General features: G+C 33.8%; 1 protein-coding gene across 1 annotated transcript in view; it reads right to left on the reverse strand.

The window, feature by feature from the left end:
- Positions 1-138, reverse strand: part of LOC149539082 (zeaxanthin epoxidase, chloroplastic-like) — a 240,480-nt gene extending 240,342 nt beyond the window's left edge. Inside the window, exon 1 of the mRNA XM_089800438.1 lies at positions 10-138. The gene's annotated coding sequence lies outside the window, so the exon portion shown is untranslated. The remainder of the gene's footprint in view (positions 1-9) is intronic.
- Between the last annotated feature and the right edge of the window lie 14,346 nt (positions 139-14,484).

A 14,484-nucleotide genomic window follows, 5' to 3' on the forward strand; every position in this document is an offset into this window, starting at 1 on the left:
GCGTCTTACCGTGAAGGCTCTGAGATTAGTGTGTAATTTCTACCATGGTAGTTGCACGTTTTGTTTTGGAAAAGTGTCGTGTCTTTTTTTCAAAAATTGTTCTGGAAGGTTCGTGAAACACATCTTATTCAAAAGGCTACGAGATTAGTGTGGATTTTTAGTTCTGCCAAACGCATTATTCAATTCAATTTTTCAATTAAATTGACATTTATATATTTTTCTAATTTTTATTAATGAATGCATTGATTACAACTATATCTTTTTCACATTTGTCAAAGTTCATTATATTTTCAAAAAAGTAATATTTTTATCTTCCACCACACACCATTTTAAACCAAAACAAAAATAATGTCTAATCAATATTACTTATCAAAATTTATTTTTCTTGTCAAGTGCAAATATAGAGTTAAATATTTTATATTTCTTATTTTAAATATATTTATTAGTTTTACATTGATGTTTATTATTGTCAATTGTAAAATGTTATTTCTTTAAGCCTACACTATGTTTTACTAGTTACTATTTTAAAATTTTGTTCTAATTTTTTTATACCATTTACAAATTGTTAAACTAATACTACCCCTCAAAACTTATTAGATATTTTCGTAGTTTGAATTAAGTAATCAACAAATTATTTTTTTAAATTAAATATTTCAACTTATAATTGAATTGGTAGAAATGAGTAGTTCATTCATATAATATAATTTATATTGTTATTTATACATTTCTTAAAATAATATAATTATTAATATTTTTAAAATTTCCTTCAACTCTTTCTATCATTCTACCTTTACTTGTATTTATAATAACATATCATTCTCTCTTTTAACTCGCTCTTTCTATCCTTCTTTTCTATCTACAAATCTCTATTTTCCTTTTTTTTCCAATTATTGGTAGGAACTTTGACACATTGGTCTCTTGTTTAAAACTGACATTTGTGCCTTCCTTTTCTTTTCTTTTCTTTTGCAAATGTGACAGTTTTGATTAGTGTGGATTTTTTAAAACTGTCATTTGTGCCTTTCTTTTCTTTTTCTTTCTTTTGGAAATGTGACAGTTTTTCTTTTAGATTTGGTTTTAAGATTGGTGCACTCTATTAAATATGTGGAAGCCCTTTCCTTTTCCAAGTTTTACCATCTTAAAAGAAATCTAAAGTTGAAAATGCTTAATAGAAGTTATAAGTTGAGTGAAAAAATTACAATGGCTTGCATCCTTTTTAAAGAGATATATGCTACTATATATAGTCTGATGATAAACCTCAACTTATCGTCCAATGTTACATTACATCAATAACTTGGCACATTGTGTACCGAGTAGATTGTGCATTCTCATGTATTTATCCAAGATCTTCACTACAAAAAGTTTGTTTTATTTTAAACTAGTGAGATATGTAGGATCTATGAGAATTGTATTCCCCATTTTGTGTGTTCATATATAGTTGTTACTATTATTACAAGCAATTGCACCTCAATAAGGTGTAATGGTTCTGTCAATAGAAAGGTATACCAAAAGTTGTTTTAAATATAATCTACAAAATCTACAATGCAATAATTACTTTAGTTCATTCATAATTGCTTGAATGGCAATGAGGATAAAATTATCTTTGTGTTGCCAACAAGAATAAATTTTATTATTGACAATGGAGATGAGATCTTATTCCACTCCATATGAATAAGTCAATAAATGCATATTGACAACTTAGAAATCCCACATGTAAAAAATCAATGTGAGAAAATCTAGCAAAGCCATACAAGTTTTCAAAATCTAGTGCATTGATTTTTCCTTGGAGCATGTTACAAACATCTACTAAGATTAAAGCCCTTCATAAGCATGTTATAAAAGTTTAAGAAAAGGAAAAAAATTCTAACTCTAAATAGAAACAATCAAACATACTTAAATATTTTAAACTTTAAGGTGCATAAATATACCTTTAGGATGTTTGAAATTGCTTATAGATATATTGTGTAGAGTTTTTTGACATAGATCACACTCCACAATCTATCATTTGAAACAAGATGTCCTTTGGCATGGAAAATCTCCAGATAATTACATCTAGAATCAATTTTAAGCAATATTATTCGATCTAGAAATATGTCAACTAATAAAAGGGTGATTTATCAATTCTCCCTATTTGAACGAGTATATATTCAAAGGACATGTTTAACCAAAATAAGTATTAATTAAAATTTATAAATATATTCATAAAAAATGCACATTCCTATCTAAGACAATGTCTCTTAGCAATGTCATCAATGTTCAAACATGTTCCCATTCTCCCAAAACAAAACAAAATGCACATAAGCCCAAAACAAATCCCATTTTCCTTCACAGAAGCCCACATGTCTAGGAACGTGAATGCTTCTGGTGTACTATAATAGCATATATACAATGCGTACATATCTTTTTAGATTTTGGTGATCCTTTTTTCAATGATGTTGATTTTCGTTGTCAACAGGCATACTCTATATCTAATGACTAGGTTCGCGTGGTTCTCTCCCCTGGCTTTACTATTAATTGATGTATATTATAATAGTATATATTTAATGTGTATATTAAATAAACTAGAGAAGAAAAGTTGAAATTGTACATCATGAACTTCAACACTAATCTTCTTTATCAACTAGAAGGCCTAAAAATATAGCTTATTAGTTCTAAGGATATTATTATTGATTTAGATAATTTAACTTTATAATTAAATTAGGATAAGGATGCAATTAGGATTTAAGTCATAATTACAATTCAATCAAAGTTTATCTTAGTACTAAGATTCAAATAAGAGTAGAGTTTAAGCAAAAAGTATGATATTAATATAAAAATAAATATCTACAATAGTAATATTAATTTTTATAGGATAATTGATTTTTATCTATTGTGAAGTACTTCCATGAATCCTTCATTTAGTGAAGGAATAGTTGTATGATAAATGCTAAAAAGGAGAAATGCATCCAAAAATGCTTTCAGAAGGGAGTTTCATAGATGGACATTTGGATGATAAAGACTTGAGAGTGAAAATATATCAAATATTTTCCAATTCTAAAAATAAAAAGGTATACAATAGGCTGAGCCAGTTAGAAGAGGTTTTGAGTTACAAATTCAATAGAAGAAACCTTCTGGAAGAAGCTCTCACTCATTCGTTTGTAATTCTAAAAGTATGTTCACAATTGGAATTATTGGGTTCGAGACAATGTGAAATTTTTCAACAGCTCAAATGCAAAGGCCTTGGATCATATGAACACTTTGAGTTTGTTGGAGATGCCATTTGGGTCAACAAGTTTGAAATTTATCTGTACAACACTTATCCAACATTGAAACAAGGCATTTTGGGTCAACTGGTTGCAGTTTATCTGTAAAACACATGTATTTAGGTAACATATTTAGTGACATAATTGAGGAAAACTTGGAAGAGATATATGATAATTGAAATTGAAATATTTTTTTAATAATATTATCTACATTTTAAAATAGAATTTACTAGTAAAATATCTAGTTTTTATAATTGAAGAAAACTTCAAAAAGATATATGATAATTGAAATTCTAATATTTTTTAATGATGTTATCCACATTTCTAAATAGATTTACATAATGATATCAAGACATGTGTATCTAAGCAACATATTTAGTGACATAAGTTGTAAACATATTTTATGTTGATTAATACTTACAAAAAAAAATCATTTCAATAAGTGAATGAAGGTATGAAATCATTAATTCCCCCTCATAATTCAATCATAATAATTAAAACCATAATAACATTTTCATTTGTCAAATTTTAGTAGTATTAAGTATTTCAATATTTTGTATTTGCGAAGTCGATAAAAACAATAATGGCAAAGAGGCGGTGGAAACCAGGGTTTCAAGACCATAGTAGCAAGCATCGCTTCTAGATGGGCAAGGGTTGTCGCAATGGGGTACGGCTTCCATGGAAGCCACCAAGGTTCCAAGTTGAATCTTGATTTGGGTATAGTGAGAAGCGACGAGGAAAAAAAGGAACAGGGATGAGGAATTTGTGTCACGAAGAGAAGATTTGTTTTTTTTCTCAAGGCAAGACGATTGGAAACAAATGGAAATAGGTTAGGAGGGAGGAAGAGAGAGAGTTGAAGGAAACATCTCTAACCAAGGACTCCCTAACGACTATGGATAACAAGGCGATTAACATTCGAGCAGATTGAGAAGAGTGGAAGACCATAGTTTCATTGTTGAGGGATAGGGCTTTCTTCATGAAATGGGGGGGAGTTTGGTCATCCTTGGTCAAAATGAAAAAATGGGTTGAAGACACCTAGGGGGAAATGACCACAATCAAGACTCTGACTAATGTTTTTTTTTTTTATCATAATGGACTCTAAGCAGGAAAAAACTAGAGTAATGTTCAATGGACCTTTCTTGATGGAGGGAGTGGGATTCTTCATTAAAGATTGGGTTCCCAAATTTAACCCTAAATGAGCAAAGGTAGAGGAGCTATCGATTTGGATCAGGTTGTACAATCCCCTCCCCACAAATATTGGAATAAGGATATTTTCAAGATGATAGGAGATAAATTGGGTTCGTTTATTAAAGTAGATGAAGTAATAGAGCAGAAAGACTTTAGTCAATGTGCAAGGATTTGCATCATGTGGAAACCCTTTCCCCTGCTTCCACAAGAAATAGAGATCAAAATGGAAAAGGGTTATTGGTGGCAAGAGATCAAGGTTGAGGAATCTATTAGTTGTTGCAAAAGCTACAAAATCTGGGGACACTCGTTGGAGGAATGCACGGTCAAAACAAAGGGCAAAGAATAGGTGGAGGGTGGGAGCAATGTGGTTTTCAAGGACCCAAGCCCATTAGGAACAATAAGAGAGGTTGAACCCCTAATGGATGAAGGTAATATCGAGACCAGCATGGACCTCAAACTAGCTATGGGAACGAAACACTCGCAGGAAAAGGAAGATGATAGCAAATTGAACATCTTGAAATCTAAATGCCTGGGAGAAGACACCACTAACTTTGATCTACAAGACTTCAATAGGGAGATTATTGTAAAGGAAACACAAGAGGATATTAGTAAGGCATTGGAGGGTAGGGTAGAAGATACCAGTGAACCCAGAGAGGGTTCATGGGAGGAGGATGTGGAAATTGAACCCAGGAAGGTGTCCAAGGCACCTGATTATCATATGGGCCATGAGGAAGCAGAAGGGGAAGAACTTCCTTCATCTCCCCTAAAAATGATGGTTCCTTACTTGGGGGGGATTCCTGAGATTGAGGAACAACTGGGAGAAGGTAAATTGGCTGAAGAGGATAGCATAGGAATCTCGAAACTGTGCACCATCTCACAGCAAAAAAAAAATAAGGAGAAGAAAAAATAGGAAGGATCACAGAAGAAAAAAGGGAGCAAAAAAAATCAATAGTTACTTGCCGATGTGGGGAATATGCGAGGTCAAACCCATTTGAGATTTGGGAGGGACATTGTCTCTCTTGGGCAGCCATGAACCTACTCACATGGAATGTCAAGGGTTACAATGCCCATGACAAAAGGCGCTTGATCAAGCGAAAGTGGATATTGCGTGTATTCAGGAAACCAAGATGGAAGTTGAGGAAGCAACAAAGGTTTTTGGCGTTAGACAAAAATGGTCAGGTTTTTTTGTAGAGGTTGTTGGTGCATCGAGAGGGCTGGGTATCCTCAAGGCTCCTTAAGGGAGAGCCTGTAATGAAGAAAAGGTATTAGCAAGCACTTAATTTTTCCTCCTTCATAGTAAACTTTTTAGGGGTACTGATATATGTGTATGGACCCGAGTTAATTCTGATGAGAAAAAGGATGTTTGGGGGGAGATATCTACCTTTTATACCACATTGGGCAATGAATTAAGGGTGATTGCAGGAGACTTCAACACTACAATGAGTTTGGTGGACAAGAAGGGGGGAGTCTAGTCCTTGGGTACTATACAGGAAGATTTGCATTACTTTGTACAGAATAATATGCTCTAGGAAGTGCCTACTAAACATGGACGAATAGAAGGAAGGGTTTCTCTCATATAGCAGAAAGACTTGACAGAATCTTCTTGTCCAGGGAGTGGCAATCCTTGCCTATCATTTTTGAAGGGAGAATATTAGGCTTGTCAAGCTCTGATCATTTGTCAGTTTCCCTGGTGGTGCAGCAAGATTGTATCCCAATTACATGTCCTTTTAAATTTGAAGTGATGTGGTTCAAGGAAGAAGGCTTCCACGATAAGGTGTTGCATTGGTGGGCCAATGCACTAGATGTGGAAGGCAATATTTCTTTCCAATTTCTCTCCAAACTTAGGCATCCGAAGCAAAAGCTTAAGGAGTGGAATAAACTCCATCTTGGGAATATCTTCTAGGTGAGTGTAGGATTAGAGGCAGACCTAGCCACTCTAAACAATAGAGTTTTGGAGTTTGGGATGGATGAGGTTGACTTTTAAAATGAGTAAGATTTGATGGGTAAGTATTAGGAAGTTTTAAAAAGGGAGGAGATATTCTTTAAACAAAAGTCAAGGGACAATCGGTTGAAGGCTGGAGACAAGAATACTAATTATTTCCATAGTTCGATGAAAGTCAGACGTAATGTTAATTGTATACTCTCTATTGAGAACAAGAATGAAGTCCTTTTGGAGGACATGAACAACATAAATAAAGAAGTTGTGGACTTCTACTTTGATCTTTGGCAGGAGGAACAGACAGATAGAAGAAAGGCCTAGGAGAAGATTTTGGGTGTAATCCCATGCATCATTACTATAGAAGATAATAAAATTCTTATGGATCTCATTAAGATGAGTGAACTCAAAGCAGCTGTATTTAGACTGGGTGGAGATAAACACTTGGACTTGATGGTTTCCAGGCCTTCTTCTACCAAGTATTTTGGGAACTTCTAAAGGAGGACTTGTTGAAGGTGGTTGAAGAATCAAGGAGGGAAGGATTCATCCTTGAAGACTTCAACAACACGTTGATTGCTCTCATCCCAAAGAAAGCTCATCCAGCTAGGTATGAGGAATTTAGACCTATCTCACTTTGTAATATAGTTTATAAAATCATAACAAAGATTGTGGCAAATAGGATGAAAGTTTTGTTGGACTATTATCTCCCTAGAGCAAAGTGGTTTCACACCAAATAGAAGTATTGTGGATGGTATCATTGTGGCACATGAGGCAATTCATACTGCTAGTAAGAGTAACAAGAGGAAAATGATTCTCAAACTGGACATCCATAAAGCTTATGATAGGGTTGTTAGGAGATTCTTGATTGAAGTCATGAGGAAATTTGGTTTTGGTGAAGGTTGGTTGAAGTGGGTTAAGAGTATGATCTCTAATTTTAGAGCATTGATGTCAGTGAATGGCAATCCTTAGGGTTTTTTTAGTACTAGCAAAGGCATTAGATAGGGAGATCCCATGTCTCCATTCCTATTTATTATTTTGGCAGAGGTCCTGGGTAGATTTATCTCAAGTAAGCACGCTTTGGGGTCTTGGAAAGGGATCCTGATTGTGAATGGGATTGAGGCTTCAACACGATCCCAGTTCACAAATGACATGATTTACCTCTTTGGGGAGGCATCGATGGCAAAGGAAAAAATCATGAAGTAGGTCGTGGATGACTACAATTTGGTTTTAGGACAGTTTGTCAATTGGGATAAATCAAAAATTTATAATTTTCAACACAGAAGTGGGGTCTCAAAGGATTATAGAAAAGTCTTTTGGAGTAAGAATTGGTAAACTTCTAGGTAAATTTTTAGGCACACCTTTGTTTGGTGGTGCAGGGAAAGGCCCCATTTGGAACAATTTGGTAGAATAGTGCAGAAAAAGTATGGATAGTTTGAAGGGATAGTGGCTTACATTGGCAAGGAGGATTACAATGCTTAGGGAAGTCATATCGGTATACTCTATGGCATGTTTTGAAATTCCTAAGAAATAAATTCAAACTATTTAGTGAAGGATGCAAAAAAATTGTGGAATGGATTGCAAGAAGGAGAAAAGATATCCCTCATGACATGGTCAAAAGTCTATAGACTGAGAGGAGGTGGTGGTGCTAGGATATGCCTTGAAGCCAAATTAGTTTAGCGAGTGTTTAGTGCAGGTAATCAGAGGTGGGTTAAGATTCTCAGAGCCAAATATCCAGATAGCATGGAGGATGACCAAATTTTGACAATGATAGACCTGTCAAGGGGTTTTGCAATTTGGAACTACTTAATGAGCTACAGATATTTAATCACAGACCATTTGACCTAGAAAATCGAGAATGGTGCAGAGGCAGATTTCTAAAGAGACTCGTGGGATAGGGGACAAAAATTAGATAAGTTGGGATTCCCAAAACATCTTATTGAAGCAACTCAACAGCAATGGGGTATCAAAGTAAGAGATTATATCGAGAACTTGAACTCTAGTAGAGCCATTTCAGGATAGTGGAAGAAGACATTTACTTTGAATTTGAATGTTGAAGATAAGGAGAGGATGGATCAAATATTTAAGGAAAGAGTGCTAGTTTCGTCTAACACTAGGGATCAACTGATTTGGAGTGGCTCCAAGAGTGGGAAGTACATAGTTAAAATTGAATATCAGATCCTAGAGAGTATTCATAACCAAATACCATGGAAGAAGGACTTGTTTTGGGATAACACATGCTTGCCCAAGGCAAGAGCCTTCACTAGGCTAGCAGGTAATGAAAAAATTCTAACCAGGGAAAGATTGAAAAAAAAAGGGCTTCCAAGGTCCTTTTAGATGCCCCCTTTGTAGAAATGCAAAAGAAAATATAGACCACCTACTACTCCATTGCAGTTTTTCTCAAAAGGCATGGTAAATGATCAGGACTAAAGTTGGCTGGGCTAGTCCATTAATAGTCATGTTGAAGGGGTGGCTGGAAGCATGGCCAAATAAGAAGAACAAACAGGTATTTGTATCAGCTTGGAGGGTAGTTCTGGCAATAATGTTGTGGGAGCTTTGGAAAGAGAGGAATAGGAGAATTTTCTAGGGAAAGGAGGAGGAGTGGCCAAGGTTTGGGCACTAATTAGAGCAGGATATAGTAGAAGAAATTTCATCAACATATTCAACTTCAAGATCCCAACATTTGACATTCACAAGGAATGACTCACATTTATAGTCTTGCTTCCCAATCATCAAGTTTCAGCCCATTAATGGACTTGGTAGGGCCAATCCTAATATGAATAGGGAAAAGGTATGTTGGATACCAGCAGAGGAAGGATGGGTTAAAATAAACTTTGACGGGGATGCTAGGGGAAATCTGGGGTCTTGAGGTGTGGTTGTGTAGTAAGAGATCATAAGGGCAACACTCTTGCCTTCGTGGCCAAACGGTTGAGCGATGACACAAATTATGTGGTAGAATATTGTGTGGTAAAAGAGGCTCTAGTTTTAGGAGCTAAATTGGGCATTTGAAGAGTCCATCTTGAAGGGGACTTAGAGATAATCATTAATGGAATAAAGAAAGGGAAGCTGGGAGTATGGCAACTCGACAAATACATTCATTAGATCAGAGGATTGTTAATGGAATTTGAAGATTTTAAGGTTTCCCATACTTACCAAGAAGCAAATAAGGTGGCGGACAAGCTAGCCAAAATGGGTGCAAATGCAGCTTTGGAGATTTAGAATGAAATATATGAAGACCTTAGACTTCTCATTTTAGATTGAATAGAGGAGGTTATTATTAAGATGCAAAAATAAAAATATATAACATCATTGCTAATTATTTGGGTAATGCAACTTTCATCATGACTCCATCCCCCGATGGCATTCATCGAATTATGGTATGTAGAGATCACAATCTCCCACATGTGTCAAATTTTGATATCATTTTTTGGCACCTTGGCGTATGCTTGCTTCTAGAGTGTTCAAAGCAAGTTAATATAAGGAGGAAAGATAGGGAAATACACAAAGTTTTAAACAAGGGAGGCAAAAATGGAGGCAAATTTTGCACTAGGATCAGAGAACTAGATGCAAACTTATGAAGGGAATCTTATAGTTTGGCATTTGAAGAACATTTTCATGTTCGATGATCCATATTTCTTGGAGGACATACAAAAAATGAATGGTTTGGAGTACCTAGATGATTATTGGAAGCGACGCTTGAATTTGTACATGGCCTCACTTTTTGTAACACTAGCACCAGTGGTGGGCGAATCAAAGGAGGAAGTATGCCAGGTCGTGGCATCTTGTGTAGACCCATAGTGGCTACTAGGGTTGGAAGAGATAGTGGAACGTGTTGTGTTGGGTGTGGCCTTAGAGATGGGACAAGAGTCATGGAGATTGATTGGAGGTGGGGAGTCTTTTGTACAAGCCCTAGTAGTTTGGTCTTCGACAAGTCCGAAAGGGTTGCACATCCCCAAGGTAGAGAAAGGATGGAGGAAGATAGTGGACTTCCTACAGGGGAGGATTTGGGTGTCGGCTGAGGACAAGCGTGGATTCAAGAAGGCAACATCGTGTAAAAGCGTGTTAGCTCTAGGACAGCCCCTACGACATTAGCTCATGAGGAAGCATCAGAATGAAGGGGGTGAATCCATGGTAAAGGGCATGTGGGTGGATGCTTCATTATTAGAAGAGGAGGGAGAAAGCAGCAGGAAGCGTCATCGAGGTCCACAAGGGATGCTAAGGTCGATGTCTGTGCCAGAAGATCAAACAACTCCAACCTTTACATAGGAGGAGGCAGCTCGATGGTTCAAGGACTAGCCACAGGATGTTGGTGGAGGTGGATGGTGTCAGCTCTTCGGGCACTTTTATGTTTTCTTTTTGGGTGGTTAAGTGGGTTTGGGTAGCTAGTGTTTGTGGCAGGGTGTTAATGCTCCTTTTTTTTTTGTACAAATAAATATGTATGACCTTGGGAATGGGTAGATATATGTTAGTAAGGTCTTTGGCCAAACTTTGCATATGGAAATATTGTAATTCCTCTCTTAATATTAATACCAAATCATAATGTTAGCTATCAATTTTTTTTTATTAAAACCATAACTTATGACTATTTTTAAAATAGACAATTTTTAGAAGCAAAAATAAAAACATGTTATAGTTAAGATAGACTAAATCTATAAATTTTGAACCTTTTTAAGAATATATTACTAAACCATTTCTATGGTTAGAAGAAAGATTAAATTTTGTTTGTAGTAACATTAACACAAGTTACAATCATCAATCTAAACTGTTACAAAAGGATTGGAGCTGAAGCCACATATATAATACTTCATATTAACCATGTGAATTGATTTGGTTCAAAATAGTTGAAAAGGGTCTACAACCATTACTATATAAATCGCAAAGCATAGTCCAAACCACTTAATCTATATTATAATTTAGAAGTTTATAAATGGTTCAAAAAACACTTATTTAAAAGTTTTGAAATAACAACATAAGAATTATATAAAGAATGCTTCATTGTAATGGTGCAAATACATTATATATTCTTCACTAATTAGAATGGTATTACAACCTTTATGTTTCAAGTGATCATGATATACTTCTTCCATAAAATTTCGGGAAGCATCCATTTTTCTATATGTTTCCTTAACCTTGTGTACAACATCTTTCATTTTCATAATTTCTAGCTCTTCAACATAATCAATGGATAAGATTGTTTTCAATATCTTGAAGAACTTTAGAGAAATACTTTAAAATTGATCTTGCACACTTATCAATAGATGTTTCATAAAATGTAGTAGAATTGATAGAGGTACTTGGACTTGTATCAACAATTTTAGATTTATTTTTCGATAGATCCATAGATTGAAATATTACTTAGAATTAAAAAACAATCAAATTCATTTTAGTATATATGATTTAAAAGTTTGCATTTCAACATAAATAGTATAAATTCAATTTTTTTTTTTTTGGAAGTTTCTATGGATGCAAGCATTTTAAAGTGATTGTAATTTTAAATTATATAATGGATCAATATATAATAATTGAAGCAAAGTTGACCAAAAAAATGAATACCTCAATATTCTTCTAAACATTTGAGTCTATTTTCTTTAGCCATTCTTTTTGAAAGTTCTATATCATTTTTCATTTCTCATAATGGTCATATGTGAATGGTGGTGTTAATCTAAGACTTTGTAGAGACTTTACATGAGATACAACCACAAATATCAAGCACGTTCTCTCTATCAATTGTATCTTTTGAGGGAGTTCCTAAGATTTATGAATGGTCAAATGTCCATGCGAAGCTTAATGGTGATTGAAGTGCTCAACCACATTGTATTGATATTATTGGGACTATATTTAGGTGATCTTGAAAAGGTATTCCACTATAATTATCAAATTAAACCATTACACATGTTGGTGGTTCACTTTCTAGTTTGTAGACAATCTTTCTAATATACTCCAATGCTCCATTTACAAGACTTTCCTTTACCTAAAGATTTGAAGTCAACATCACCCTTGAATTGTTAGTGATTAATAATTCAATATCAAGCTTGTCGTTTGAAAAATCTTCTATTATATTCAAACTTCTTATTTTTGTTGCAATATTGTATACAATAGGATGCTTTAATGAATGTAACATTATCTTGTTATGATTATAAACATTGTCATTTGTGGAGAACAAATGGACATAATTTTGAAACACATAATTTGTTGTAACATTTAAATTGATAGTTCTCATAATTTAAGTAATTTTGAGTCATCAATTTGTGGGTCAACATCTTTAAGATTTGTTAGAAGTTGGTGAAATATTTGTTTTCGATGCATTCTCTTTTTTGTCTATTTTTTTATTATCTAAAGCTACCGCCATTTTTAAGTCCTCCCACAATATTTTTTCTCATCTTTTGCTCTCATATGCATGTTTGTCATTCATTGGAGGCAATTGACCCAAATCTCCAACAAAAATAATAGATATAAACCTAAAATAAACTAGAAAATAAATATTGATAAGTTGTACAAAAAAATATTAAATGGTCAAGATTTATATATTATAGTAAAAATGACATAATACGATAATACATACTTCAAAAAGTGAAAATGTACCTGCAAAGATTTTGTTTGAACTTTATGAAAATACTTGCCTTAATCGAGAATTTATGTTTTTAAGACACTTTAATCAATAAAGCTCATTTCAACATTCAAAATGTATTTGATACATCTCATTTCTTCTTGGAAACTTGTAAGATGTGCTCTATTCAGCTATGAAAAATCTTTTATTTGTATTCTTAGTTTTGAATGAATTGTAAAAGTTCCAATCTTGTATTCTGCAACACCTGACGATGTTAGTAAAAGAAGGGGAGAAGGACTTGGTATAGCTTCACTTTGAAGGGCTTCACAAATAACATCAATCAAATATGACTTTCATGTTTCCATTACTCCTCGAATTATCATGAACAAAGGGGCTCTATTCTCATTACTTAAGTAGTGTGTCATAATTATGTTCATTGTCTTTTGTTGTTTATTGCTAAGGGTTTTATAGCTAATACATTATGGAATATCATCATATAGGAGACATTCACATTCCTTCATATTTTTAATAAAATTGATTGTTCCATTGTATACTCTTCACCTTGATATGCATTAGACCAATTTGTATTGTTATCAATGTCTCTTCTTCCTAACGTATCTATTTCTGAAACTTACATAGTTGACCATTATGAAGTATAGATGTGATTTCCAATTCATGCTCTATATTATTACTCGCAATAGCCTCATCTTCCTCAATTTATGAATCTTATTATTTTCATCTTCCTCTACAATTGTTTCTTGTTGCATATGCCAAGAATTATAACTAAATGAGTCCCATTTTTCTATTATGGAGTCACTTTCCTCACCAATATCCATTTCTATGTCATGAAGTGGTTTGTATAGTAATAAATCTAAAAAATAGAACTCAACCCATTTTTGTAAATCACATGGAGGAATGTATGAAAACCTTGGAAAAAATCTAACTATAGTTTATCTTCCCTTGGCTCCCATTTGTTGTCTCTTTTTCTTTTAAAATTATATATCCATGATTTGATTGCACCAATTAATGTGATGCCTTCCATACAAAGAGACCTTTGTTTATATCCATCAATGAAGAATTTTTTTTTGTCATCATTGCTCTCCTCATTTAGAGTTAGAAATTTAAAAACTTTACATGAGACATTTACAATGACAAATCTTCTACTACTCTCCACGACTGTAAGTTCTAACAACTTGTGACATGTTTCTTAAGCTCAAATGTACCTTTCTACCATATTTTCTATTAGAACCCTTCTATATATGTGCGCAACTAAATCATCAAGGTTTTCCATGCTTGAAAGATGCATCAACATCTGATGGTACATTTCAGAGATTTTTTCGACTTTTGATGTATACTTTGCCATGCATTTTATTACTATATGTTTGGACAAAATAGGTTTCTAATCTATATTTTCTCTCCATAGTTACAATTTGTGACGATTATGTGAGTTCACTCTATCATCATTTATTATTGGCTCAAAATTTCTTTCACCTTTTCCTATGTCTTCATATAATTTAGACCTAGTAAGTTTTAATGGCCAAGGAACATGATATATGAAAATAGTATAAGAAGGAAAA

Source organism: Cupressus sempervirens, chromosome 9 (genome assembly GCF_028749045.1).
Source record: "Cupressus sempervirens isolate cs-2001-9-10 chromosome 9, ASM2874904v1, whole genome shotgun sequence".
In the NCBI taxonomy this organism is placed as follows: Eukaryota; Viridiplantae; Streptophyta; class Pinopsida; order Cupressales; family Cupressaceae; genus Cupressus; species Cupressus sempervirens.